Source organism: Myotis daubentonii, chromosome X, assembly GCF_963259705.1.
Source record: "Myotis daubentonii chromosome X, mMyoDau2.1, whole genome shotgun sequence".
Taxonomy (NCBI): Eukaryota; Metazoa; Chordata; class Mammalia; order Chiroptera; family Vespertilionidae; genus Myotis; species Myotis daubentonii.
Window position 1 is genome coordinate 91,152,545 of NC_081861.1, and position 27,655 is coordinate 91,180,199.

Genomic DNA, 27,655 nt, shown 5'->3' on the forward strand with positions numbered 1-27,655 from the left:
CTTCTTTCTTCCCTTTACCATAAACTCCTCATTTTCTCCTTTGGCATCCCAGCAACAATGTTCATCTAGCCTTTTTCACTGGGGTGCCAAAAATAAGGGAAGCTAATCTCAGCAATTTAGGAGGAAGAAGATGGTTGTGCTGGTTATTATGCATTCCTCAATTGAGGGCCACTTAATTTAAGGTCATTCCACACCCACACCAACCTTTACCTTTTATGTGAAGAGAGACTCACCCAATTATAGTATCAATTTAATAGATACCATTTAATTTATTTATAGGAACTATACAATTAATATAAATATTTTAAATAACTATCACTTCTTACATATTTTTCACCAGGCAGTATACCCAATGCTTTACATATATTATTTTTTAATTAAATTTTTTTATTGATTGATTCTAGAGAGAGAGAGAAACATTGTTCTACCCATCTATGTATTCATTAGTTGATTCTTATATGTGCCCTGACAAAGGATCGAATCCACAGCCTTGGTGTACTGAGATGATGCTCTAACCAACTGAGCTACCCGGCCAGGGTCTACATATATTATTTCATTTAAATCTTACAACAGTTTTCTGAGGGAAGTTACTGCTGAAATATTCCACAGTGAATACTATTGGTTGAAATTAATTTTAATCAATTTTTCTAAATACTAAGAATAGTAAACAAAAAGACAAAAAAATTCTACCCTCATGGAGTTTGTTGTCTACCATGGAGAAATATCAAAGAAGTTGAATAACCAATCGATTATTACCTAGTAAGTAATAGAGACAAGATTCAAAAGCAGGTCTGTGAATAAAATAGAAAACCCAGAAATAAGTCCTCATATCTACAGTCAATTAAATTAGACAAGGGTACCAAAGGCATCCAATGAAAAAAGGACAGTATTTGCAACAAATGATGCTAGGAAAACTGGATATACACATGCAAAAGAATGAAGTGGAACCCTTACTTCAAAATGGAGCTAAGAGTTAAAACTATAAAACTTTTAGAAGAAAACAAGAGAAAAGTTTCACGACATTGGATTTGGCAATAATTTCTTGGATATGACACCAAAAGCATCATCAACAAAAGAAAAAATAAGAGAAGGTTTCAAAATGGTGGCCAAGTAAGTGGATGTGTCCTTTTCATGGAGCAGATAGAAGGAACAACTAAATTGAATAACATCCACCAGGAATTGGCGAATTAAACGCATCTGGTGAAACAATCTGCAGCTGGAAAGGACAGAGGACACCTGGAGAACAGTAGAATCAGGGATCTGGGCTGGAGAGAGAGAGAGAAGCGCAACCACCCAGACAGATGAGAGGGTCAGAAGGAACCTGCGCTGCACCAAGTCTGTGTCTTTGGGGACATGCATAACACTCAGCTGTGGAAGGGAGGTCCACAGGGCTGCTGGCAGCTGGGGAATCTAGATCTAATTCCACAGCTGTAAGAGGCTGTGTCCAGAAAGGAAGCCTGAAGAACTGCCTGACCCACATGGTACCGGGAGGGCGGGGGGGGGACTCGCAGTGGCACGGTTGTTTTACCTTTGTATTTTCCTTGCTTTTACTCACTAAACCCAGTTCATAGGACCTTTGAATTACAAACACTCACTGAGGCTCCGATGCAGGTGGAGGTGCAGTTTCGTGTAGTCTGTGGAGGGGAACAGGACAGGGAGAGGTGACCAGGAATCCGACACTGATACATTCCAGACCCTCCATCCCTAAGCATCCATTTTTCTCCTGAAGAGCCAGCCCATCCCAGCAACCACAGAACAACTAGTGCAGCGGCACCCAGCCTTTAGCTTTGCAGAGGAAACAAAAGACTCTGAATAGCCCCAGGGAGTCCTTGGGGACTGGGCTGAAGGAACTTTTAGTCCCAGAAACCAATACAGCAACACCCCCACCTAAAGCCCATGTCAGAAATAGACATTTGCATAATTAAGACTGACAACAGGCAGACAGGAAAAGTGGGCTGATTGGTTCTGCCTGCTTACAACCATGGCTGTGGAGACAAACACACAGGAGCAGTGGATCACTAAGAACTTCAACAAGGTGCTGACTACCTAACAGGAAACTGAGAAGTGCCAGACAGAATATTAGAGTGGGGTCTTAAACCAGGCTCCATGGGACATTAAAACTCAGCTGAAGCTAACAACACTTCACTTTTTTTATTTGTTATCTTTTATTTTAAAATATATTTGTTTCCTTCTATCTCTTTTGTATTATTTTTCTTCATTCTGTTTTTATTTTTTATCATTATTTTATTTTATCTTATTTTTTTTCTTTTTTCCCACCCTTTCCTTCTCACTTCTCCCTTTTTCATCCTGTATCTCTTCTCCTGACACTGTTTTAGTTTTTCTCTCTCCTTTCTTTTTACTCCTTGTTAAAAATTGATCTTCTTTACCTGCTTTATTGACATGTTATTATTATTGTAGTTTCTGTTGGCTTACTCATATATCTATTTTCCTTTCCCCTGCTCCAAGTCCATTCACGCTTCTCTTTTCTCTTTCTTCCCTAGCCATTTTTTATGCTTTTGTTTTTCCTCTCCTCTCTTGCTCTCCTCTTCTCCTAATTGCTTATTTTCACTCACTAAACTCAAGCCATCTGCTCTCTCCTCTACTCTCCTTTTCCAAAAATAGATGAATAGAGAAATTAATTATTATTTAGTTTTTTGCTTTTCTTCTTATACACTCATTCTCTTTCAATCTCCTCTATACTGAACTGTGATCTTTCCCCTATTCATTCAATTCCTTAACCTTACTTTGTGTATATAAACTCTGCCTCTACAGATTCTCTCCCCCTTTTGTCTGGCTGTTTGTTGTTTGCTTTTTTTGATTTATTTGTTTGCTTTGTGGTGTTTTCTCTCTCTCTCTCTCTCTCTCTCTCTCTCTCTCTCTCATATATATATATATATATATATATATATATATATATATATACCCTTCTTTTTTCCTTTTTCTCAATATAATTTTTGCTCTCTTTTCTCTCTCCTAATTCTATTTCTCTAGTGGTCACTTTTATTGGGGTTATCAGTGTCATGGGTACATTTGTGTGTGTTTTTTTTCCCTTTGTGTTGTGTCTTGTCAAGTTGTATTTTGTGCAGTTCAGTCAACATGGTAGAGAGTGAGCCACATAGCCAGACATCCTGAGAGGGGACTCCATTCAGGAAAGTGACAATAAAACTCAAGACTCAAGTACACCAAGAGAACTCAAATATACAAATCCAGGACCTCACTAGAATACCCAGCCAAGAAGACCTGAGAGAGTGCACCATTGGGTCCCACAAAACATCTACTATATAAGACAAACTCAAAAATATCTGGATGACATAGAAGTTTGATATTATGCATAGACACAACCACAAATGAACAATAAAATGGGGACACAAAGAAACAACCCCTATACCAAAGAAAATGAGGAATCACCAGAAAAGTAATAAACAAAATGGCAGCAAGCAATGTGTCAGAGAATGAATTCAGAGCAATGGTTATAAGAATGCTGAAAAGGATGGAAAACAAATTCAACAATATGTGAAAGAATCAAGAGGAAATGAAGGAGAAAGAGGAATTAAAGAATAACATAGCTGCAATAAAGAACACAATTGAAAGTATCAACAGTACACTAGAAGAAGCTGAGGACCACAAAAGCAAGTTAGAAGACAAGGCAGAAAAACACACCAAAGCAGAGCAACAACTGGAACAAAAACACTTAAAAAGCAGTAGGTCATGCCAAAACCGGTTTGGCTCAGTGGATAGAGCGTCGGCCTGCGGACTGAAGGGTCCCAGGTTCGATTCCGGTCAAGGGCATGTACCTGGGTTGCGGGCACATCCCCAGTAGGAGATGTGCAGGAGGCAGCTGATCGATGTTTCTCTCTCATTGATGTTTCTAACTCTCTATCTCTCTCCCTTTCTCTCTGTAAAAAATCAATAAAATATATTAAAAAAAAAGCAGTAGGTCAGCCTAAGGGAGCTTTGAGATAACACAACACCAAACAACATCCACATGATAGGGGAGCCAGAAGGAGAGGAAGCTGAGCAAGGAATAGAAAACCTATTTGAAGAAATAACACAGAAGACTTCCCTGATTTGGGGAAGAAAAAACTCACAAAGTCCAAGAAGCACACAGAGTCCCAATCAAGAGAATCCCAAAAGACCGACAACAAGGCACATCATAATTAAATTGGCCAACATGAGCAACAAAGTAAGAATCTTAAAGGCTGCCGGAGAGACAGAAAGTTACCTATAAGGGATCTCCAATTAGACAATCAACTGATTTCTCAACAGAAACACATCAGGCCAGAAGAGAATGGAATAAAATATACAAGGTGATGCAAAGCAAGGGACTGAATCCAAGAATACTATACCCAGAAATGCTATCATTCACAATTGAAGGTGAAATCAGGAGCTTCACAGACAAAAAAAGGACTAAGGGAATTTATTACCACCAAGCCAGTATGCAAGAAATGCTAAAGGGACTGGTGTAAAAAGAAGAAATAGAAAGGGAAGAAGGAACACAGGCAGAAAGAATAAAAATGGTGACAAACACGTACCTATCAATAATAACCTTAAACATAAATGGATTAAATGTTCCAATCAAAAGTCGTTGGGTAGCTGAGTGGATAAGAAAACATGACCCATATATTTTATGTCTACAAGAGGCCCACTTCAGAACAAAGGACTCACACAGACTGATAGTGAAGGGATGGAAAAAATTTTGTGGGCAAACGGAAATGAGAAAAAAGCTGTGGTAGCAATACTTATAACTGACAAAACAGACCTCAAAGTAAAGGCCATAAGAAGAGATAAGGAGGACCACTTCATAATACTAAAGGGAGCAATTCAACAAGAGGACATAACTCTGGTATACATATATGCACCCAATACAGAAGCACCCAAATACATGAACAAACTTCTGGACCATATCAAGGGAGAGATAGACAGCAATACAATCATAGTAGGGGACTTTAATACCCCATTGACAACACTGGATAAATCAGCTAAACAAAAAATCAGGAAAGGACCAGCAATCATAAATGACTCACTAGATCAGATAGACTTAAACGACATCTTCAGAATATGTCACCCGAAAGCCGCAGAATAGACATTCTTCCAAACTGCACACAGGACATTTTCAAAGATAGACCACATATTGGGGCATAGGAAAAGTCTCTTCAAATTCAAGAAGATAGAAATCATATCAAGCATCTTTTCTGATCACAATGGCATAAAATTAGAAATCAAATACAATAAGAACAATGAAAAAAATCCAACACTTGGAGGCTAAATAGCATGCTACTAAACAATGATTGGGTTATCAAAGAGATCAAAAAAGAAATAAAAAGCATCCTGGTAACAGATGACAATGAAAACACAACAATCCAAAATCTATGGGACACAGGGAAAACAATCCTTAGAGGAAAGTTCATAGCTCTACAGGCCTAACTCAAAAAACAAGAAAAAATGGTAATAAAATATACAACCCTACAACTTAAAGAATTAAAAGAGAGCGAAACAAAAAGCCCAGAGTAAGCAGAATGAAGGAAATAATAAAGATCAGAGCAAAAAGAAATGACATAGAGATCAATAAAACAATACAAAAAAATCAATAAAACCATGAGATGGTTCTTTGAAAGAATAAAGAAGATTGATGAAACTATAGCCGGGCTCCCAAGAAACAAAGAGAGAGGACCCTAATAAATAAAATCAGAAATGAAAGAGGTGAAGCTACAACTGAACCCACAGAAATACAAAGGATTGTAAAAAAAAATACTATGAACAACTCTACTCCAAAAAACTGGACAACCTAGATGAAATGGACATATTCTTAGAAAAATACAAGCTTCCAAAACTCAATCAAGAAGAATATAAAAAAACCTGGATAGGCAAATAACTACAGATGAAATTGAAACAGTAATCAAAAATCTTCCAGCAAACAAAAGTCAAGGTCCATAGGCTTCACAGGGGAGTTTGACCAAACATTCGAAGAAGAATTCAAACATATCCTCCTCAGACTATTCCAAAAAATTCAAGAGGAAGGCACACTTCTAAGCTCTTCCTATGAAGCCAGCATTACCATAATCCCAAAACCAGATAAAGACACTACAAAGAAAGAAAATTACAGGCCAATATCCCTGATGAACATAGATGCTAAAATCCTCAACAAAATTCTAGTAAATTGGATCCAGCATTGCATTAGAAAGGTCATACACCATGACCAAGTGGAATTTATTCAGGGGATGCAAGGTTGGTATAATATCTGCAAATCAATAAACATGATATATCACATAAACAACCTGAGAGACAAAAATCACATACTCATATCAATTGATGCAGAAAAAGCATTTGACAAAATCCAACACCCTTTCCTGAGAAAAATTCTCAGCAAAGTGGGAATGGAGGGATCACACCTCAACATAATAAAAGCCTTATATGACAAACCTACAGCCAACATAATACTCATGGGCAAAAACTAAAACCATTTCCCCTAAGAGCAGGAACAAGACAGGGATGCCCAAATTCACCACTCCTGAAATGGAAAATGCCAGCAATAGTGATCAGAAAAGAAGAAGAAATAAAAGGTATCCAATTTTGTAAAGAAGTAAAACTGTCATTATTCACAGATGACATGACATTGTACATCAAAAACCCTAAAGACTCCATAAAAAAAACTACCAGGCTTAATAAATGAACTTTGCAATGTTACAGAATACAAAATTAACACCCAGAAATCTATGGCTTTTTTTCTTATACACCAATAATGACCTCACGAAAAGAGAAAGTAAAAAAAAAAAAATCCCATTTATCTTTACACCAAAAAAAATTAAGATACCTAGGAATAAACTTAACTAAGGAGGCAAAAGACCTGTACTTGGAAAACTACAGGACACTGAAAAAAAAAAAAAGAGAGAGATAGAGAAAGACATAAACAAATGGAAGAATATACCGTATTCATGAATTGGTAGAATAAACATCATTAAAATGTCCATAGTACCCAAAGCAATCTATAGATTCAATGCAATTCCCATTAAAATACCAACAGCATATTTCACAGACCTAGAACAGTGGTCAGCAAACCGCAGCTCTTTGGCCCCTTGAGTGTGGCTCTTACACAAAATACCATGTGCGGGCACATGTAAAGTGCTACTGAAACTTCGTGGCCCATGCACAGAAGTCGGTTTTCGGCCTGGGCAAGTCTATTTTGAAGAAGTGGCGTTAGAAGAAGTGGGGGGTGTCGGTCGGTCTGGTGACTAGAGACGTGGTGCAGGTGGGCCACGGGATAAGCAGCGCAGGGGAGATACATTGTTTTGAGGTACTTTCACTGAGGTCGACCCCTTCCAACTCTCCCATCCACACTCGTCTATCTGAAAGAAGTATACAAGATGAGTGTGGGTGGGAGAGTTGGAAGGGGTCGACCTCAGCAAAGGTACCTCAATCAGATTGAGGATGTTTTTAGCAAAGGCCAGCTTAGGAGTGCCCTTAATTAAGTTAATAACAATGTACCTACCTATATAGTTTAAGTTTAAAAAATTTGGCTCTCAAAAGAAATTTCAATCGTGGTACTGTTGATATTTGGCTCTGTTGATTAATGAGTTTGCCGACCACTGACCGAGAATAATCTGTCCACAAATTCATCTGGAATAAAAAAAAGGCCCCGAAGAGCTGCAGCAATCCTGAGAAAGAAGAACAAAGTAGAAGGGATCTCAATGTCAGATATCAAGTTGTATTACAAAGCCGCTGTTCTCAAAATTGCCTGGTACTGACAGAACAGATATATAGACCAATGGAACAGAACAGAGAACCCAGAAATCGATTCAAGCCATTATGTTCAATTAATATTTGACAAAGGAGGCAAGAGTATACAATGGAGTCAAGACAGTCTCTTCAATAAATATTGTTGGGAAAATTGGTCAGATACATGCAAATAAATGAAACTAGACCACCAACTTACACCATACACAAAAATAAACTCAAAATGGATGAAGGACTTAAATGTAAGACCGAAAACCATAAAAATCTTAGAAGACTGCATAGGCAGCAAAATATCATACATATGTCATAGCAATATCTTTACTGATACAGCTCCTAGGACAATGGAAACTAAAGAGAAAATAAGCAAATGGGACTACATCAAAATAAAAAGTAACCATCAATAAAACAACAAGAAAAAAAGAGAGAGAGAACAAAAAAAGAAAGCCCACTGAATGGGAGAATATATTTGCTAATGTTATCTCTGATAAGGGTTTAATCTCCAAAATGTATAGGGAACTCATACAACTTAAAAAAAGGAAGATAAACAATCCAATCAAAACATGGGCAAAGGGCCTAAAAATAGATACTTTTCGAAAGAGGATATACAGAAGGCCAAGAGACATATGAAAACATGCTCAAAGTCACTAATTATCCAAGGGATGCAAATCAAAACAACAATGAGGTACCATCTCACACCTGTCAGAATGGCTATTATGAACAAATCAACAAATGACAAGTGTTGGCGAGGATGTGGAGAAAAAGGAACCCTCGTGTACTGCCAGTGGAAATGCAGACTGCTGCAGCCACTGTGGAGAACAGTATGGAGTTTCCTCAAAAAATTAGTAATAGTACTCCCATTTCTTCAAGTAATCCCACTTCTAGGAATATATCCCAAGAAATCAGAAACACCAATCAGAAAGACTCTACACACCCCTATGTTCATAGAAGCATGATTTATAATCGCTAAGATTTGGAAACAGCCTAAGTGCCCTCAGCAGTCGAGTGGATTAGAAAACTGTGGTTCATCTACACAATGAAATACTATGCTGCTGTAAAAACAAAAGAACTCTTAGCATTTTCAACATTATGGATGGGCCTGGGGAGCATCGTGCTAAGCGAAATAAGCCAGTCAGAGATCGATAAGTATCACATGATCTCACTCATTTGTGGAATATAATGAACAACATAAACTGAAAAACAAAAATAAATCCAGAGACAGAGAAGCATTGAACAAACCGTCAAATCTTAGAAGGGAAGGCAGGGGAGGGTTGGAGAGTGGGGGAGAAGGTAAGAGATCAACCAAAGGCTTGTATGCATGCATATAAGCATAACCAATGGATACGGACACTAGGGTGGTGGGGGCATATGCTGGGCGGTGGGAGTGGCCAGGGAGGGTCAATGGGGGGAAAAGGAGACATATGTAATACTTCAAACAATTAAAAAGTCATAAAAAAGAAAAACTAATTTGAACTATATCAGAATTAAAAACTTTTGTGCATCAAAGGACAACAGAATGAAAAGGCAACCCATGTAATGGGAGAAAATATTTAAAATAATATATCTGATAAGAAGTTAATACCCAGAATATATAAAGAATTCCTAAAACTAACAAAAAAAACCACAATCCCATTATAAAATGGCCAAAAGACTTGAATAGATATTTCTTCAAAAAATATATGCAAATGTCCAAGAAAAAGCCACTAATTAAGGAAATATAAATCAAAACCATAAGGAAATACCACTTCACATCCATTAGGATGACTATTATAAAAAAAAGAAAATAACTGTTGGCAAGGATGTGGAAAAATTAGAACCTTTGTGCATTGCTGGTAGAAATGCAGAATAGCGCAGCTGCTATGGAAAACATTTTGGTCAGGAATCAAGTAACTAAAAATAGAATTACCATATGACCCAGCAATTCCACTTCTAGATACCCAAAAGAATTGAAAGCAGGGACTCAAACATATATTTGTACACCATGTTCATAGCAGCATGATTTACAATAGCCAAAGGTGGAAATATTCCAAGTGACCACTGATGAATGAATGAATAAACAAAATGTGATAAATACATTCAGCCTTTAAAAGGGATGAAATTTTGACACATGCTACAACTTGGATGAACCTTGAGGACAACAGTTAAGTTAAATTAACAATATCTAAGTTAAATTAAGCCAGTCATAAAAGGACAAATACTCCATGATCCCACTGATATTAGGTATCTAAAATAATCCAACTTATAGAAATAGAAGGTAGAATGGTGGGGACAAGGGCTAGGGACAAGGAGACAGTGGAGAATTACCATTTAATGGATACAGAGTTTCAATTTGGGAGGATGAAAGTATTTTGGAAATGGATAGTGGTGATGGTTGCACAACACTGTGATTGTATACCTACAATGGTTAAAATAGAAAAATTTATGTTATGTATATTTTACTACAATAAAAAAATAAACCAAATAAAATAAGCAGGTGTGTGACTCTTCAGCTTATACTCTTATCTACTATAGTCCCATGACTACTAGTAGCTGTTTAGACTCTCCAAGAGAAAGCTTAGTTCAGCACCCTCAGGTTCAAATGTAAAATTGTGATGAAGCCATAAAAAGCACACAGAGCACTTGGTATCATCACAATGCGACTTGAGAAAATCATTTATACAGTTATCAAGCCCCAAATACATTCCTGAAAAGTAATTTTAAATGTGCCAAGCTGAATGAAAACCCTTACTACAAATAGGAAAATAGCTAATTTGATTGCAAATGGTTATCAGCAAGCTGTTCTTAACAACTCCCTCAAACTGGGGTTAAAACCTGTTATGTTAGTTTTCCTAGTCTAACAAACAGTCAGATTCCAAATACTTAACTATTCATGAACTTCTCTTGCTTGTAACACATGAACCCATCAGATGAAAACACAGGCTGTTTCTGGTACAACATGATTATTTCTTCTTGTGTTTTCTCCTTTTTTAGTTTACTTCACAGGCAAAGTGTCAACATTTGGTACAGTGGGTGGGACCTGCAGTATTTCTTAAATTAAGAAACAAAAGGTAGAGTTTTCAGTTAATGTTTTGGTTTGTATTGATTTTTGGAAGGAGAAACAGAACCTAGACTATTAATACAATGGAAATGTTTTTTTAAGCTAAATCCCATAATCCTATCTAATAAAAGAGAAACATGGTAATTGGCGTGCGACTGTTACCCTTCCCATTGGCTAATCAGGGCAATATGCAAATTAACTGCCAGCCAAGATGGCGGCCGGCAGTTTGAAACTAACATGAGGCTTGCTTGCTTCAGTGACGGAGGACTCCAACGTTCCCCGCCTGCCGCTGTGGGCCTCTGAGCTGCAAGCAACTATGTAACAAACATAGAAGCTAAACAAAACCCCAGAAACCTGCCGGGCTTCAGCCAGCAGGATCGCAACATTGTAAGCAAAGGCCAGAAACCTACTTTCAGCAGCAGAGGCCTAAGAGCTGGAGCCAAGCCTCAAAGCTAAAGCTGGCCCAGAATAAAAAATAAAAAAAAAGAAAGAAAGAAAAAAAGGAGCAGTAGGGAGCTTGAGTCATCCCAAGCCTGAAAACAGCCCTCAGCCCCTAACCCAGACTGGCCAGGCACCCCAGTGGGGACCCCAACCCTGAAGGGTGTGTGACCAGCTGCAAACAGCCATCATCCCCTCACCCAGGCTGGCCAGGCACCCCAGTGGGGACCCCCACGCTGAAGGATGTGTGACCAGCTGCAAACAGCCATCACCCCCTCACCCAGGCTGGCCAGGAACCCCAGTGGGGACCCCCACCCTGATCCAGGACACCCTTCAGGGCAAACCAGCCGGCACCCACCCATGCACCAGGCCTCTATCCTATATAATAAAAGGGTAATATGCCTCCCGGCACTGGGATCAGCGTGACAGGGGGCAGCGCCCAAACCCCCTGATCGCCTGTGGCTCTGTGTGTGACAGGGGGCGGGGCCACAACCTCCCGATCCACCCTGCTCTGTTCGTGACAGGGGAAGGCACCCCAACCCCCTGATCAGCCCTGCTCTGTGCCTGATAGGGGGGAGCTCCCTAACCCCCTGATCGCCCTGTGGCTCTGGGTGTGACAGGGTGCGGCGCACCAACCCCCTCCACCCCCATGGGCACTGCTCTGTGTGTGACAGGCTAGAGCCACAACCTCCCAATCGGCCCTGCCCTGAGTGTGACAGTGGTGGCACCCCAACCCCCTGAACAGCCCTGCTCTGTGGGTTATAGAGGGCGGCGCCCCAACCCCCTGATGGGCCCTGCTCTGTGCGTGACAGGGTACAGAGCCCCAACCCCCCTGATGGGCCCTGCTCTGTGAGTGACAGGGGGCAGTGCCCCAACCCCGATTGGCCCTGCTCTGTGCGTGACAGGGGGTGGCACCGCAACCTTCCCATCGACCCTGCCTTGAGTGTGACAGGGGATGGTGCCCAAACCCCCCAATTGGCCCTACCCTGAGCGTGACTGAGGTTGGCATCACAACCTCCCAATCGCCCTGCTCTGTGCATGACAGGGGGCGGCACCCCAACTCCCCAATCGGCCCTGCTCTGAGCCCAATCAGGGGCTGCACCTAGGGAATGGGCCTGCCCTCTGCCACCCGGGAGCAGGCCTAAGCCAGCAGGTCGTTATCTCCCGAGGGGTCCCAGCCTGCGAGAGGGCACAGGCCAGGCTGAGGACACCACTTCCACCCGAGTGCACAAATTTTTGTGCACCAGGCCTCTAGTCCTATATAATAAAAGAGAAACATGTAAATTGACAATCCCTTTGCTATGCTCACTAGCCAATCAGGAGAGAATATGCAAATTAACCTGCCAAAGATGGCGGGTTAATTTGCATACACAGGCGCCAGGCAGAGAGCAGAAGTGGGAGAGCTGGCAGCTTGGGGGGATGTTGCTCCCTCGATTGCTCCCTTAGGAGGACGTGGCTCCCTTAGTCACCAGGTGGAGAGCAGAGCAGGAGAGCTGGAGGCTTGGGGGGCCATGTATCCCTTGGTCACTCCCAGCGCGGGGAGCACCAGGAATGCTGGGAATCGTAGTTCTGGAGGCAGACGGCTCTCCTAGACACTAGAGCAAAGTGAGCCTTGAGCAAGTAACTGTTGTGGTAGAGGATGGAGGGAAAGCAAAGGTGAGAGACATAAGTAAAATCAGAGTGTCTAGGAAAAATTAAAGGGAAGATATCTAAAACTTCCAGGAAATCTCCACCAATGAAACAAAGATTTAAAAATGCCTCTATTGTTCTGTGAGCAACAAACCAAACTGGGTTGGGGGTCTCAGACAATTCGCTCATATGATTGTAAAGACAACAGAAAGTCCAGGATTGGAGAGAGCTTCCCTGAGGGCTCCCAGATTGGAGAGGGTGCAGGTTGGGCTGAGGGACCCCCACCCCCACCCCTGTGCATGAATTTTCGTGAACCTGGCCCCTAGTCTTTATATAATGAGCGAATGTTGTCTGATATTGTAAATGTGATAAAATCCAGGTACCCATGAGAAGACTCTCTAGGCATTAACACTATTGGTAGCCTTTTTCATTACCACCATCACACCACCACCACTACCAAATAACTAAGAATTTCATTTACTTAAATTATCAAGATTCCCCCCTTTGCTTCAACATTGTTTCTTCAGTACATCACAATACTAACTAAAGTATTACTACCACCACTACTACTACTACTACTATTACTACTACTACTAGCTAACATTTAGTGAGCACTTACATGTCAAGCACTGCGCTATAAGGTTCATATGCATTTCCTCTTTGATTATCATCATAACTTTATAGATCTTAATAATTTTATTTTATAGATGAGGAAATGAAGACGACTAGTAGATTAGTAGTAAATGTCAGAGCTGGGATTCAAATCCTGACTTCAGGCTACTAAGTCCATGTATCTAACCGCCATGTAGACTACCTCTCTACAATCCTCCCCTTAGAATGAAAAATCATTTTATAACACTATGTTCCAACCTCAGGCTTCATATATTGTATTTATTGGTTAGTTACAGAATTCAAGCTTAATAATTAAGCAGATTGAAGCAGTGATCTACCTGATATGGGTCTTTCCCAAGATAGCTGGCTCACTCCTTTAACCCAGATCCTAAGAGCCAATTCTGGAGTCCTTCTTTGCTTTCTAATTCCATCATTTCTTTGACTCCACAATAGGAAAACTACTCTGTTCTCTGAGGAATGAACGCCCCCATCTGTTAATAGAAAGCCATAATAAAGTAGGGTTTTATAATGTAGAGTTGCACCTGAGTCAGTAATTTCCTAATTTATCTGTTCTCTATATTGAAGTACACTTGTAGACTACTTGGCATACATAATTTTTGCACATTTACACATATTCTTTATACTTTTTCTCCCCATCCACATTGGATATTCTTGATTGGTCATTTGTCATGAATGCTTCAAAATTCATCACCTTGAAAACAGAAGGCCTGGACACGACAGTCTCTTCAAATTATCTTCAGCTCTATTGTATGATCTCCCAGGTCAACATTAAAAAATTGCTGTAGGAAAAGTTTCATTGTCCTTTCCTTCCAATCCCTGTCCCACTTGTAATAATGTCACAACCTTGCAATAGCCCATTGAAGCAAGATTGAAAAACTGAGATGGCATGTATAACAGCATAATTATTCTTTTTTCGAAATATATTTGTATTATTTTCAGAGAGGAAAAGAGAGGGAGAGAGAGAAACATCAATGATGAGAGAGAATCACTGATCAGCTGCCTCACACTGGGAATCAAACCTGCAACGTGGGCATGTGACCTGACGGGGAATCAAACCATGATCTTCTGGTTCATAGGTTGACACTCAACCACTGAGCAATGCTGGCTGGGCGACAGCACAATTATTCTTTTTCTGTTCACCTCACACAAGTCCAAGTCCCACTAAGAACAGAATCCTCTCAATCGATAAACAACTATGATAACAGAAACTCCATTCTCAAGAAAGAACAGTTTATCTGAACATTATTCTGACTAGGAATGAATGTTATTTGGCCCAGGAATTCATAACAAAATATCACCCACTCATTCTTTTCCTCAAAAGTATGAGCAACAACAACAAAAAACAACAACAAGCAACAAGTTTGTGCATGTACTATGTGTACAACATCATTCTAGGCACTAAAGATATAAGGTAATATAAAGATATAAAAGATACAGAGTTTTGTAGAGAAAGACTTCAGTTTAGTAAAGAAAGAAAAATTAAATAAAATTCAGAGTACAGTACATTATAGTTAAGTGAAATGGCAGACATATGCCTAGAATTCTATGAACACAAAAGAGCATCTATTTCAGATTTGGCAGATAGTACTCAGGGAAAATATTTTGGAGTAGATGACATTTAAACTGAGCTTGTGGGGGCGGGGTCAGAAGTTAAAATTAACTTGGGTGAAGTGGCATTTGAGGTAGTGTACTGGGCCTCCATAACATCTGGTTGTGAAATCCAGGGCGGTTTGTGTCCAAGAAAGACAATGGTCTTAAAGGGACCATGCACAAACTCACCCACTCAGAACTAAGGTGCTGGGTCAGGAGCTCAAAAAGTTCCAGGGACATATGGAGAGTAACTGAATTGACTAATTTCAATACAAGGGCTGCAGATGTAGAGGTCAGGGCAGATTTCTCCAAGTCAGAAGTGCAGGGCAAGCAAGCACCATTATTCTTTTATTGAGCCCTGCCCCCTATGCAATCTGCCATCGAAGGTGAGCACCAAATCTGCGTGCTTTATAAAAATGGCAAACACTGTTTGCCCCTCTCTAGTGATTCCCTGAGATCCTACCCTCACAAATCATATGTCTACCTGAACCTCTTTTAGTGGCTTGTCCACATAAAAAGCCAGCCTTGGTTCAAGGTGCAAGCTTTCCTAAACTTAACCAGGAGTCCAAAACTCCCAAACAACCATCAGCTAGACTGGTTGCCCCCCATACACCTTTCTAAGCAGCCACAGTTCAACTAGTAACAGCCAGCCTCAGTTTGCAGCTTAGCCTCTCCCAGATGCCTAAAAGCCCAGCAGAGATAGCTACCAATTGCAGATCACACTGTAGCTCCCATCAGGGCATAGGCAGCAGATGACACTGGCCTTTACCAGAGACCTTTCGAGGAAGCACCCAAGAGCAACAAACATAGTCAGCTTCAGACCAAAATAGAGCACCACACAAGCAACTCTACAAAGGACACACCCAAATATCAGACTAGGCGGGCACCAGATTCCCATTAAAGTGAATCCTGCACCAGAGTGTCAGTCCCCTCACAATAGCTTGTCCACTGTAGTCATGGCCAGTCCTCACAGCCAGTCAGCCTGAAGGTCAATCCCAACCATTGAAATGCCACCAATAATCAAGGTTTAACTACAACAGGAGGGCACACATAATGATACAAAGAACACCCTTGGAGAACCCCACTCAGGTGACAGGAAGATAGTACTGCTGGGCAGCACAGAACACCTACTACATAAGGCTACTCTGCCAAGACTGGGAGATAAAGCAGATCTGCATAATACATAACAACAAACACAGGGAGGCAGCAAAAATGAGGAGACAGAGAAATATGTTCCAAATGAAAGAACAAGACAAAACTCCAGAAAAAAAATATAAACAAATTGGAGGCAATCACTCTACTAGATACAGAGTTCAAAACACTGGTTATAAGAATGCTCAATAAACTTAGGGGAAGAATAAAGGAACTCAGTGAGAATTTCCAGAAAGAGATAGAAACTATAAAAAAGAACCAGTCAGAAATGAAGACTATAATATTGGAAATGAGGAATATATTAGATACAATCAATAGCAGATTAGGTGATGCAGAAGACCGAATCAGTGATCTGAAAGACAAGGTAGCATTAAACACACAATCTAAAGAGCAAAAAGGAAAAAAAATTAACCAGGATAGTTTAAAAGACATCTGGCCCTAGCCAGTGTGGCTCAGTTGGTTGAGCATTGCCCCATGCACTGAAAGGCTGCTGGTTCGACTCCCAGTCAGAGCACATGCCCAGGTTGCAGGTTCAAACTCCGGTAAGGGTACATGCAGGAGGCAGCTGAAAGATGTTTTCCTCTCACATCAATGTTTTTCTCTCCCTCCCTCTCCCTTCCCCTCTCTCAAGTAAATTAATAAATTAATTAATTAAATTAAAGGCATCTTTTAAAAAAATAAATAAAAGACATCTGAAATGTCAAGTGTACCAATACTGGCATTATAGATGTACCAGAAGGAGAAGGGAGAGATTGAAAATCTATTTGAAAAAATAATGACAGAAAATTTCCCTAACTTGATGAAAGATATAGACATACAAGTCCAGGAACAATAAGAGTCCCAAACAAGATGAACCCCAAAAAGCCTAAACCAAGACAAATCATAATTAAAATGCCAAAGATTAAAGATAAGGAGAGAATGTTAAAAGTAGCAAGAGAAGAGCAGTTAGTTACTGACAAGAGAGTGTCCATAAGACTATCAGCTGATTTCTCAACAGAAACATTTTAGGACAGATGAGACTGGCATGAAATATTCAAAGTGATAGAAAGCAATGACCTACAACCAAGGTTACTCTACCCAGCAAAGCTATCATTTAGAATTGAGGGACAGATAAAAGAGTTTTCCAAAGAAGATAAAGCTAAAGGAGTTAATCACTTTTAAACCAGTATTAATAAGAAATGATACAGGGATTCTTTAAGAAGAAAAGAAATTAAAAATATGAATAAGAAAATATAGCAAAGTAAAATAATTTGACCAATAAAGACAAGTACATAATAAAAGCAGTGGATCATCCAACACTAAAGATAGTACAAAAGTGGAAAGGGAAAAGTAGGAAGAACATGTGTAATTGTTAACAATAAATTGGAAATACACATAAACACACACAAAAGAAATAAAAACTAATGAAAAACATAAATGTGGAAGGGGGTGAATATACATATTAGTGATTGTAAAATGTGCTCATCCTCAAGTGACCATAAACTTAAAAATAGATTATTAGAAAAATGAAGTACATGGTAGCCACAAACCAAAAATTTACAAAAGATACACAAGAAATAAAGAGAAAGATATCCAAATACAACACAACAGAGTATCATCAACATACAATAGAAGAGAGCAAGAGAATAACAAAGGAACAAAGAAGAATCCCCAAAACAACAACAACTAGAAAAAAATAAATGCAAATAACCATATATGTATCAATAATTACTTCAAATGTTAATGGAATAAATACTCCAGTCAAAAGGCATAGGGTTACTGAATGGATAAGAAAACAAGATCTATACAAATGCTGCATATAAGAGGCCCACCACAGATCAAAGGACTACACAGACTGAAAATACAGGGATGGCAAAAGATATTTCTTGCAAAGAAAACCCAAAAAATTCTGGGGCAGTAGTAATTATATAAGACAAAATGGACTTTTAAAAGAGCCCTGGCTTATTTGGCTCAATGGTTAGATGTCACCCGTGGACTGAAGGGTCACATGTTCGATTCCAGGTCAAGGGCACGTACCTTGGTTGTGGTTCAATTCCCTGGCCCTGGTTGGGGTGCATACAGGAAGCAACCAATAGATGACTCTCATGCCAACGTCTCTCTCTCTCTCTCTCTCTCTCTCTCTTTCTCTCTCTCTCTCTCCCCACCCCTCCTTTTCCTCCTCCATCCTTCCCTTCCACTCTCTCTAAAATCAATGAAAAAGCATATCCTAGTGAGGATTAAAAACAACAACAAAAACGACAACGGCTTTAATAGGAGACAAAGAAGGGCATTTCATAATTATAAAAGGATCAATCCAAAAAGAGTTTATAACTTGTAAACATTTATACACCCAATGTATGATAACCTAAATACAAAAGTAAATATTTATGGACATAAAGGGAAATACCCACAGTAATACAGTAATAGTCGGAAACTTTAATGCCCCATTGATATCAATGGATAAATAAACAGAAAATGAACATGGAAACAGTGGCCTAAAATGACATTAAATCAGATGTACTTAATTGATATTTTTAGAACATTTCACCCCAAACATGCGGAATATACAATTTTTTCAAGTACACATGCAACATTTTCAAGGATAGACCATTTGTGAGGCCACAAAACAAGTCTTAGTAATTTTAAGAAGACTGAGATAATATCAAGCATCCTCTCCCATCAAAATGGTATGAAACTAGAAACCAATTACAAGAAGAAAATTGAAAAACATACAAACATACAAAGGCTAAATAACGTGATACTGAAAAATAAATGGGTTAATAATGAAATCAAGGAAGAAATAAAGATACCTAACCTTGAAAAAAATAAAAATGAAAACACAAGGACCCCAAATCTATGGGACATACACAAAAAAGCAATCCTAAGAGGTAAATTAAAAAAATACAGACACCTCAAATAAACAATTTAAACTTACACCTAAAGAAACTGGAAAATAAAAACAAGCAAAGCCCACAGTGAGCAGAAGGAAGGAAATAGTAAAGATCAGAGCAGAAATAAGTGAAAAAGAATCTAAAAAGCAATACTAAAGATCAGTGAAACCAATAACTGTTTCTCTGTAAAGATAAATAAAATTGATAAACCTTTCACTAAACTTATCAAGAAAAAAAAGGGAGAAGATCCAAATTAACAAAATTGGAAATGAAAGAGTAGATAACAATTGACACCACAGAAATACAAAGGGTTTAATGAAATACAACAAAAATTATATGCCAACAAATTGGACAATCTAGAAGAAAAAAATTTCCTAGAAACATCCTGACTTCCAGGACTGAATCAAAAAGAGACAGAAAATCTGAAGAGCAAAAAGTGCTAACAAAGTCAAATCAGTAATCCAAAAAATCCCAACAAATAAAAGCCCCAGATTATAAGCCTTCAAAGGTAAAATTTGCCAAACATTGAAATAATGAACATATATCCTTCTCAAACTATTCTATAAAATTGAAGAGGATGGGAGAATCCCAAGCTCGTGTTATGAGGCAAGCATTACCCCGATGCCAAAACTAGACAAAGATATCAAAAAATAGAGGAAAAAAATTATAGGGCAATATTTCAGATGAACCTAGATGCAATACATTAAAAATTATAGACTATAATCAATTGGGTTTTATTCTTGAGATAGAAGGTTGGTTCAATACCCACTAATCAATTAACATACCACATAAACAAAATAAAGAATAAAATCATATGATAATATGAATAGATGTAGAAAAAAAATTTGACAAAGTCCAGTACCCCTTGTTTGATAAAAACTCTCAGTAAAGTGGAAATAGACAGAGGGATCATAAATCAACATAATAAAGGGCACATGTGACAAACCTACAGCTAACATAATACTCAATGGGCAACAACTAAAAGCATTTCCCTTAAGAACAGGGACAAGACAAGGATGTTTATTTTCACCACTCTTGTTCAATATAGTACTGGAAGTCTTAGCCACAGCAATCAGACAAGAAAAAGAGATAAAAGGAATCCAAATTGGAAAGGAGGAAATAAAACTGTCATTACTCACAGATGACAGGATATTGTACATATAAAACCCTAAAGACTCCACCAGGAAACTACTAGGCTTAATAAATGAATTCAGCAAGGTAGCAGGATACAAAATCAACATCCACAAATAGATGGCTTTTTTATACACCAATCATGAACTCCCAGAAATAGAAATGAAAAAAGCAATCGCATTTACCACTGAAACAATAACAAAAAATAAAATATCTAGGAATAAAGTTAACCAAGGAGGTAAAAGACCTGCACTTGGAAAACTATGGGACATTGAAAACAGAAATAGGAAAAGATACAAACAAATAGAAGCATATACCATGTTAATGGATTGGAAGAATTAACATCATTAAAATATCTATATTATCCAAAGCAATCTACAGATTCAATGCAATCTCTATTAAAGTACCAATGGCATACTTCATAGAACTAGAACAAATACTTGAAAAATTTATACAGAACCATAAAAGACCCCGAATAGCTGCAGCAATCTTGAGAAAGAAGAACAAAGTTTACTGGATCATAATACCGATGTCAAACTATACTACAAAGCCATTATATCCAAAACAGCCTGGTACTGGCACAAGACCAAGTATATAGATTAATGGAAAAGAACAGAGACCCCAGAAATTAACCCACACCATTATGGTCAATTAATATTTGACAAAGGAGGCAAGAATATACAATGGAGTAAAGACAGTCTATTCAACAAATGGTGCTGGGAAAACTGGACAGATACATGAAAAAAGAGGAAAATAGACCACCAACTTACACCATACACAAGAATAAATTCAAAATGTATAAAATACTTAAATGTAACACATAAAACCATAAAAACCTTAGAGGAGAATATAGGCCAGGGGTAGGCAAACTTTTTGACTCGAAGGCCACAATGGGTGCTTAAAGTGGACCGGAGGGCTGGAACAAAAGCACGGATGGAGTGTTTGTGTGAACTAATATAAATTCAAAGTAAACATCATTATATAAAAAGGTACGGTCTTTTTTTTTTTTAGTTTTATTCATTTCAAACGGGCTGGATCCAGCCCGCAGGCCATAGTTTGCCCATGGCTGATATAGGCAATAAAATCTCAGACATCATAGAGGGGATTTCAGTACCAGCAATGACAACAACAACAAAAAATCACAGACATTCCAGAAAACTGGGATCTTAAGCCAGCCAAATGAATGACATTTCAATTTTTCATTTTTATTTTTTTATTATTATTTTGTTAGCTTGCTTTTTTTTTTTTGCTTTTATCTTTTTTCTCCTTTTTTTTTGTTTGTTCCTTTATTTCCTACTTCTTTTCACATTATTTTTTTAACCACGTGAGCAGCAGACACGTGAGCGGTGCACTCTTGACCAGGGAGCATCAGCCCTGTGAGCAGCCGGCCTCGGGCCTAAGAGCAGCAACCTCATGTGGCCTGCCACTGTCCAAGGAACAGTAGCTGTGTGAGCGGCCAGCTTCCCCGTCCGAGGAGGAGCAACCACGTGAGCAGTCCAACCTGTCCAAGGAGCAGCAGCCGCACCAGCAGTCTTCCTACGTCTGAGGAGTGGCAGCCCTGTGCAGCCTGCCCCCATCTGAGGAGCAGCAACTGTGCACACCCTGCACTAGTCCGAGGAGCAGCAGCTGCACAAGAATCTTGCCCTCGTCGAAGCAGCAGCAGACACACAAGAATCCTGCCCAATCCGAGGAGCAGCAGTTCTGCAAGTGGCCCGGAACCACTCGAGCAGCAGCAGCAGCCCACCCCGGTCTGAGGAACAGCAGCCACACGAGCAGACCGCACACGTCCGAGGAGCGACAGGACTGCGCAGCACACACCAGTCCGAGGAGCAGAGCCACAACAGCCTCCACCTGTCTGACGAGCAGCAGCTGGGTGAGTGGCACGGGCCCAACCGAGGAGGATCAGCCACATGTACAGCTCACTCCCGTCCAAAGAGCAGCAGCCTCGCAAGCAGCCCACCCCTGTCCGAGGAGCAGCAGACTTGCAATTAACCAGTCCAAGTCCTAGGAGCAGTAGCCCCACAAACAGCCCACCACATCAGAGGAACAACAGCAGCATGCAGACAGCCCCCATCCAAGGATCAGCAGCCACGTGAGCAGTCCGCCCCAGTTCAAGGAGTAGCAGCTACGTGTGTAGACTGCCCCTATTCAAGGAACAGCAGCCTCGTGATCAGCACACCCTTTGTCTGAGGAACAGCAGCTGTGTGTGAAGCCTCCCCCTACCAGCAAGAGGAACCACCACAGCTGTGAACAGCACCCACCAGAGGAGCTGCTGCCAACTGAGGAGCAGCTGCTACCACAACCACCGAGGAGCAACCACAGCCTGAGAAGCAAATGCAACCCAAGGAGCAGCCTCTGAATGACTCAACATCTAAATATGTCGGTGAGATCAAACATGGGTAGACAAAGAAACCCCCAAAGGAAAGAAAAGGAGGACTCGCGAGAAAAGCAGCTAAGTGAAACAGAGGCCTTCAGCATGACAGAAAAAGAATTCAGATTAAGGATCCTAGAATGCATAAACCAGATGGAGGAAAAAATCAACAACTTATGTAAGAATCAAAAAGAAATGGATGAAAAAATCAATAAATTATGCAAGACCCGAGAAGAAATGAAGAGTGATATAGCTGGAATTAAAAAAAACAAAAACAAAAACAAAAAAACACCATTGAAAGTTTCAACAGGAGACTAGGAAAAGCACAGGACCAAATTAGCGAATTAGAAGACAGGGAAGCAAAACACCCACAGAAACTGAACAGCAATTGGAGAAAAAAAATTAAAATACAGAAGGACAGCTTAAGGGAGCTATAGGACAACATGAAATGAAACAACATACGAATAATAGGGGTGCCAGAACAACAGAAAGAGGAACAAGGGTTAGAAAACCTATTTGAAGAAATAATATCAGAAAACTTCCCAGAGGTGGGGAAGAAAAAAGTCACACAAGCACAGAGAGTCCCAAACAAGGTGAACCCAAAAAGACCCACACCAACACACATCATAATTACCATGGCAAATGTTCAGGACAAAGAGAGAATCTTACAGGCTGCAAGAGAGAGACAGAAAGTCACATACAAGGGATCTCCCATTAGATTATCAAATGATTTCTCAACAGAAACACATCAGGCCAGAAAAGAATGGATGGAAATTTACAAAGTGATGCAAAGCAAAGGACTGAATCCAAGAATACTCTATCCAGCAAGGCTATCATTCAAAATTGAAGGGGAAATAAGAAGCTTCACAGACAAAAAAAGCTAAGGGAGTTTATCACCACCAAGCCAGCATTGCAAGAAATGCTAAAGGGACTGGTGTCAAAAGAAGAAATAAAAAGCTAAGAAAGAAAACAGCCACAAAAAATAGAAATGGCTACAAACAAGTACCTTTCAATAATAACTTTAAACGTAAATGGACTAAATGCTCAAATCAAAAGACATCGAGTGGCTGAATGGAAAAAAAATATGAATCATACATTGGCTGTCTAAAAGAGACCACCTCAGAATAAGGGACTCACACAGACTGAAAGTGAAGGGATGGAAAAATATCTTTCAGGCAAATGGAAATGAAAAAAAAGCTGGGGTAGCAATACTTATATCGGACAAAATAGACCTTAAAGTGAAGGTCATAACAAGAGAGAAGGAAGGCCACTTCATAATATTAAAGGGATCGATACAACAAGAGGATATAACCCTAATAAACATAAATGCACCAAATGCGGGAGCACCCAAATACATTAAAAAAAAAAACAAAACTCCAGGAAGATATCAAGGGAGAGATCGACAACAATAAAATCGTAGTAGGAGACTTTAATACACCCCTGACATCACTGGATAAATCCTCTAGACACACAATCAGCAAAGAAACAGCAATCCTAAATGACTCACTAGATCAGATGGACTTAATTGACATCTTCAGAACATTTCACCCCAAAGCCACGGAATATACATTCTTCTCAAGGGCTCATGGGACATTTTCAAAAATAGACCACATATTGGGTCACAAAAAAAGTCTCCCCAAATTCAAGAAGATTGAAATCATACCAAGCATCTGCTCAGACCACAATGGCATAATATTAGAAATAAACTACAATAAAAAGAACCCAAAATACTCAAACACCTGGAAACTGAATAGCATGTTATTAAATATTGATTGGGTTACCAATGAGATCAAAGAAGAAATTAAAAACATCCTGGAAACTAATGACAATGAAAACACAACAATCCAAAACCTATGGGACACAATGAGAGCAGTCCCGGGAGGGAAGTTTATAGCTCTACAGGCCTATCTCAAAAAAAAAAACAAGAAAAAATGGTAGTAAATCATCTAACTCTACATCTCAAAGAACTAGAAAGAGAGCAAGAAGAAGAGCCCAGAGTGAGCAGAAGGAAGGAGATAATAAAGGTTAGAGTAGAAATAAATGTCATAGAAACAACAACAAAAAATACTTGACATCAATGAAACCAAGAGCTGGATCTTTGAAAGGATAAACAAGATTGACAAACCTCTAGCCAGGCTCACCAAGAAGCAAAGAGAGAGGACCCAAATAGACAATATCAGAAATAATAAAAACAGATCCCACAGAAATACAAATGATTGTTAAACAATACTATGGACAACTCTACTCCAACAAACTAGACAACCTGGAGGAAATGGACATATTCCTAGAAAAACACAACATTCCAAAACTTATTCAAGAAGAACCTAAAAATCTCAATAGGCCAATAACTATGGAAGAAATTGAAGCAGTCATCAAAAAGCTTCCAGCAAACAAAAGCCCAGGACCAGATGGCTTCACAGGGGAGTTTTACAAAACATTCAAGGAAGAATTAAAACCTATCCTCCTCAGACTACTACAAAAAATCCAAGGGGAAGGAACACTTTCAAGCTCATTCTATGAAGCCAGCATCACCCTACTACCAAAACCAGGTAAAGACAACACAATGAAAGAGAATTACAGGCCAATATCCCTCATGAACATAGATGCCAAAATCCTCAACAAAATCCTAGCAAATCGGATCCAGCAGTACATCAGAAAGATCATACACCATGACCAAGTAGGATTTATCCTAGGGATGCAAGGATAGTACAGTATCCGCAAATCAATAAACGTGATACACCACATAAACTAATTGAAAGAAAAAAACCACATAGGCATATTAACTGATGCAGAAAAAGCATTTGACAAAATCCAACACCCATTTTTGATAAAAACTCTCAGCAAGGTGGGAATGGAAGGATCATACCTCAACATAATAAAAGCCATATATGACAAACCCACAGCCAACATCATACTCAATGGATGAAAACTAAAACCATTTCCCTTAAGAACAGGAACAAGACAGGATGCCCACTCTCACCACTCCTGTTCGACATAGTATGGGAAGTATTAGCCATTGCAATTAGACAAGAAGAAGAAATAAAAGGCATCCAAATTGGAAAAGAAGAAGTAAAACTGTCCTTATTTGCAGATGACATAATATTATACATAAAAAAAACCCTAAAGACTCATCAAAAAACTATTAGACTTAATAAATGAATTTGGCAATGTATCAGGATACAAAATTAACGCCATGAAATCTACGGCATTTCTAAACACCAAGAGTGAACTTACAGAAAGAGAGACTAAAAAAACAATCCCATTTACCATCGCACCAAAAAAATTAAGATACCTAGGAATAAACTTAACTAAAGAGGTAAAAGACCTCTACTCAGAAAACTACAGGACGTTGAAAAATGAGATAGACGAAGACATAAACAGATGGAAGAACATACCATGTTCTTGGAATGGTAGAATCAACATCATTAAAATGTCCGTACTACCCAAAGCAATCTATAAATTCAACACAATGCAGTCCCAATTAAAATACCAATGGCATATTTCACAGACCTAGAACGAGTTCTCCAAAATTCATCTGAAATAAAAAAAGACCCCGAATAGCTGCAGCAATTCTGAGAAAGAACAAAGTAGGTGAGATCTCAATACCAGATATCAAGCTGTATTACAAAGCCACTGTTCTCAAAACTGCCTGGTACTGGCACAAGAACAGACATATCGATCAATGGAATAGAATAGAGAGCCTAGAAATCAACCGGAACCAACATGCTCAATTAATATTTGACAAAGGAGGCAAGAACATACAATGGAGTCAAGATAGTCTTTTCAATAAATGGTGTTGGAAAAATTGGACAGATGGATGCAAAAAAAAATAAAACTAGACCACCAACTTACAAAATACACAAAAATAAACTCAAAATGGATAAAGGACTTAAATGTATGACAGGAAACCATAAAAATACTAGAGGAACCCAAAGGCAACAAAATCTCAGACATATGCAGAAGCAATTTCTTCACCAATACAGCTCCTAGGGCATTGGAAACTAAAGAGAAAATAAACAAATGGGACTACATCAAAATAAAAAGCTTCTGCACAGCAAAAGAAACCATCAACAAAACAACAAGAGAGCCCACTGAGTGGGAGAACATATTTGCCAATGTTATCACCGATAAGGGTTTAATCTCCAACATTTATAGGGAACTCATACAACTTAACAAAAGGAAGATAAACAATCCAATAAAATAATGGGCAAAGGACCTAAATAGACACTTTTCAAAAGAGGACATTCAGAAAGCCAAGAAACATATGAAAACATGCTCAAAGTCACTAATCATCCGAGAAATGCAAATCAAAACAACAATGAGGTACCATCTCACACCTGTCAGAATGGCTATCATCAACAAATCAACAAACGACAAGTGCTGGAGAGGATGTGGAGAAAAAGGTACACTCGTGCACTGCTGGTGGGAATGCACACTGGTGCAGCCACTATGGAAGACAGTATGGAGTTTCCTCAAAAAACTAAAAATGGAACTCCCATTTGACCCAGTGATCCCACTTGTAGGAATATATCCCAAGAAACCAGAAATACCAATCAGAAAGGATATAGGCACCCGTATGTTCATAGCAGCACAATTCACCATAGCTAAGATCTGGAAACAGCCTAAGTGCCCATCAGTAGATGAATGGATTAGAAATCTGTGGTACATCTACATGATGGAATACTATGCTGCTGTAAAGAAGAAGGAACTCTTACCATTTGCAACAGCATGGATGGAACTGGAGAGCATTATGCTAAGTGAAATAAGTCAGTCAGTGAAGGAAAAATGCCACATGATCTCACTCATTTATGGATAATAAAGACCATTATAAACTTATGAACAAAAATAGATACAGAGGCAGAACTGCCTCAAACAAACTGTCAAACTACAGCCGGAAGGCTGGGGAGGGTTGGGGAGCAGGCGGGGGGGGGGGGAGATCAACCGAAGGACTTGTATGAATGCATATAAGCATAACCAATGGACATAAGACACTGGGGGTTAGGGGAGGCCAGGGGATTGTCAAGGGTGGGGAAAAAAGGAGACATATGTAATACTGTTTGTAATACTTTAAGCAAT

At 39.3% G+C, this 27,655-nt stretch overlaps 1 protein-coding gene across 5 annotated transcripts in view; it reads right to left on the reverse strand.

Annotated features, from left to right (window-relative positions):
• Nucleotides 1–27,655, reverse strand: part of EDA (ectodysplasin A) — a 568,600-nt gene that overhangs the window by 492,314 nt on the left and 48,631 nt on the right. The gene's annotated exons all lie outside the window — the stretch shown is intronic.